At 38.9% G+C, this 4,065-nt stretch overlaps 1 pseudogene; it reads left to right on the forward strand.

Annotated features, from left to right (window-relative positions):
* The first annotated feature begins 315 nt into the window (after nucleotides 1–315).
* LOC137240257 (integrator complex subunit 8-like) lies at nucleotides 316–2,524 on the forward strand (annotated as a pseudogene).
* Nucleotides 2,525–4,065: the final 1,541 nt, after the last annotated feature.

Genomic DNA, 4,065 nt, shown 5'->3' on the forward strand with positions numbered 1-4,065 from the left:
CCAGACGAACTTTTTTTTCTAAATTACATTAGCGTACAAGAGTCTTATTTATTCATTGCCTTAATATGCTATACCGTCAAAATGGACGACTCTTTAGCTTGAGGAGATTGTTTGAATGCACGATGAAAATCTTTACGATGTATCAGTTCTTGCATGACACTAATTGTTACTTCGGGATGGAAACGTGCAATGGCTGGCATCATCACAGCATCTAAACATTTCACATATTCATACCTTTGTAAATAATTGTCATAATTCGCTAGTTTCGCTGGTAAGGGTTCACGTATTTCATGATCTATTTAAACCGAGCTGAAATAAATACGTTAACAGTGATATGAGTTTCTTTTCTTTAAACTTTTATGAAATTACTACCATAAAAGGCTGCAACAAAATAAATTCCGATAGAAATTCTTGAAAATTTCCTGCCATCTGAAGAAAACGAAAGTACAACACCGGTGCTATAACTGAACGTTCCCTTATATTGAACAGCTGTTCAACTTATGCAAACTTTGTTTTCTCAATTTACAGCTACTAAATTATTTTCTTTTTATAACAAATGAGTATAGAGAAGAGTACAACGAATTTGGGGAATAAAAAAATGGAAGATCCCCTGCGACAGAAGGCAGTGCCGCTTGCGGCGGAAACTGTGCTGTGGTTTGAATTTCTACTCGATCCACAATTGATAACAAAACATTTAAAGAAACCCAATCCGGATCCTAGTCCATTGGAGTTAATGTCACAATTTATATCGGTCACACCGGATGTTGTAATGCCACCACAATTTGATCTAACATCTCCTGAAGCGGAAAGCGTACCAGGTGGTATACCTGTAACACCAGGCGCTAGTGTGACTACTGCAGCCGATATGAGTAACGTGGATGGATTGAGGATACCACGCAAACAAATGGCGTTGAAAATTTTGGCGCTTAAAGTAGCAACGTGGTTGAAATGGAATTTAGATGTTTTGGAGACAAGTCTACCGATACCAAAACAGCCCTTCTTGCTGCGCGATTTATGTACGGTGTGCTTTGGCAAATTAATAAGTATACCTTTGCCGCAGGACTTTCAACCAAAGATAACTTCTGATGGTCATGAGCATGCAGCGCGTTTTGCTTTAACTTTCTATCATCGTTGGGTGTTACGCTTACAAATATTGAAGGACATTGCGATGAAAGCTGCCCGCCCCTCAATGGCTAATATGTTTGTACCCATAGAGCCAATGCATCAATTTTTCGCACCCGAAATACCACCACAAAATAGTGTTGAATATTTACAGGATCTATGCAAATCGACAGAGCCCTTTTATGTGTTCACCTATGATACATTCGTAACGCTCCATGCAGATACCGAAACAATGCGACAAAACTTCGAACATATACAACAAATCTCTTTAGCTGAATTACGAGCACAAATCTATTATGATTTGGTGAATTTCTATTTGTGTACCAAACAATATAGGCAAGCACGCGAAGCTGTAAATGAATGTCGACGTAATTTCAAGGAAATGAAAACTGATTATAAAGCTGAATCGGCTAAGTACACGGCAGATGATTATCTTTCTTGTCATGTAAATGACGATGAGCTAGAAGGTTACCTATTGGCTTGTGGATGCAGTGAACAGAGAACAACTTTGACGGAACGCTTCAATGCGGCATCGTGGAAACAATATAAGGACATTATTGAAACCTTACGCGAAGATAATTATATACGTGAAATACCATTAATAAATCGTCGAATCCTCGAGCTTGACATTGAAGGCCTCATTTCACAGGGTACATTGAAAGAGACACGTACATTTGAAATGCAAGTTGCCGCACTAAATGTGGTGCGCAGCATTTTTAAAGAGGGCAATATTTTTGCAAGTGTTGATTATTTCGAAAAATATAAACATTTGAACAGTTTTATTGCAATCGTGGATGCTATTGCTAATGTTATTCCACATTGTAATCTGAGCGAACGGTATATTGTAAAAAATTTCGTTATTGATTGTATTTTAAAGCAAACAATTTTTGCTACACATACAACATCTGCAATTGTTTACACCAATTGAGCTGCGTGATTTGGAGCAACAAAGTGCAGAAGAGGAAATGATTGTACCACCGCTTGCAACGCTCAATGAATGGAAATTCAGTTCCAAGATAATGCGTATTGAAGTGGGATCCTTAGAACGCCAGCTAATCGCATGTACCAATGCGAATACGGTACGAAAGCTGTTAGTAAAACTTGCTGCTACAAATCCCAGAACGCCAACTAATCGCATGTACCAATGCGAATACGGTACGAAAGCTGTTAGTAAAACTTGCTGCTACAAATCCCACAAAACCGCTATGGACAGTAAATCCCAGTTGGGAAATTGCCACACCCATTAAATCACTGCTTATGTCCATGCAGCGAGGTGTCCTACAAGATTTTGCCTACGTCTTATTAGACAAAGCGCGTGAAATGACAGCGAAGAACGACTACATTGGCGCAATTTATCAATCTAAAACGATTCGTAATTCACATTATTAAGAGTGAATTGGTTTAAATAACTTCTGTCAATATAATCACTATACAACCGCGACGTCTTACAACTACACCCATAGCATAATAATCAAGCGCAATATATCGCCGAGGAGATTTAGGCCGAGCTCCTTCAATATGCATTGTACCTTATTTAATTTTTGGCAATGAATTCATGCGGATTGCGGTGCTTATATCGCTAAAGCTTAATAAATGAAAACCATTTTAACAAAATAACGATTTCGCCTTAGTCAATAAAAAAAAAATTTTCGTTTTGCAAAAAAATGCGAAATGACTGACTATTTTATAATAAAATAAACGACGAAATAACGAAACGAAACTAATAAAACCTAAACGTATACTACATTTAAAATCAGCACACTTAATTGGAACACAAGAGCTTTAACAGAGCACTGAAACGACAGAATGACTTCCGTTTCATCATCCACGACTTATGCCACCAAAAGACTTCATATCACCCACGTCGACGCTTTTGGTCCGTATTTGCGTATATACGGCCATGCGAATCTGGACGCCATGACAGTTGTGCGCAATAGAATTCAACAAATGTTGCCCACATGCCTCGCCATCGATCCAACATGGCCGGTGCAGCGGCAATTGGTACCGCTACGCACTGGCGCAATGTGTCTTTATAAGAGCATGAATGGATCAACATCTACTGACTTTGAATTCAAAACGGGTGCTCATTTTGGATGTCATAACTAATAGTGCTCAAAATGAGACGCATGGACAAAATCCGATCGTCAAGGTGGAAGTAGAGTTTGTTGATTACGGCCGAAAAGCACTAGTTGCGAGTTTTGAGCTCCTCTTCTTCCAACAACAAGACGCCTTGTCGACTATGGCCACGATATGCACCTCGTACATCTTACTGGGCATTTGCAAGGACTTCAAACCCGCTGAGCTGGATGAGATTTCACGCATTATCCTGCGGCAAACTCTAGACATATCAATCGATTTTGAATATAAACAATTTAAATTTATAAGTATGAAATGGAAGGAATTCAATTTTGCTGAGTTTTTAATACATCAAAAGAATATTGGTGCCCCTATCGCAAACGATTTGCTACGTGATAATTTTGCGAAATTTATCAAACAACAATCGCCGAAGCAGCAACAACACCAGGTACATCAACCAAAACCAACACCAGCAAAGCAGGCACAACAAACACAACATTTAGCAGCGTCACAGCAGCAACAACAACACCAACTTCAAAAGCAAACAATGCAAATGTACGCTGCTAACAGCGGCAATATTAACAATAATAATTACTATGCCATTAACCATAACAATAATTTAGCAACAGCTAGCGGTATATATCCGTCGGTTGGTCGTTCCGTAGCCTCGCGTTTACATCAGTATCAGTTACAGCCGCAGTTACAACAACAACAACCACATTTAGCGATGCAATCACATATGATGAATTTACAGCGTCCCATGCAACCTCGTATGCCACATACCGTTGGTAACTTGCGTTCGCTATATATACCTTATATGGCTCCTAATTATCACCAGCAAATTGCTTATAATGGGTTTTCATCAAA

Source organism: Eurosta solidaginis, chromosome 2 (genome assembly GCF_040869045.1).
Source record: "Eurosta solidaginis isolate ZX-2024a chromosome 2, ASM4086904v1, whole genome shotgun sequence".
NCBI classification, from domain to species: domain Eukaryota; kingdom Metazoa; phylum Arthropoda; class Insecta; order Diptera; family Tephritidae; genus Eurosta; species Eurosta solidaginis.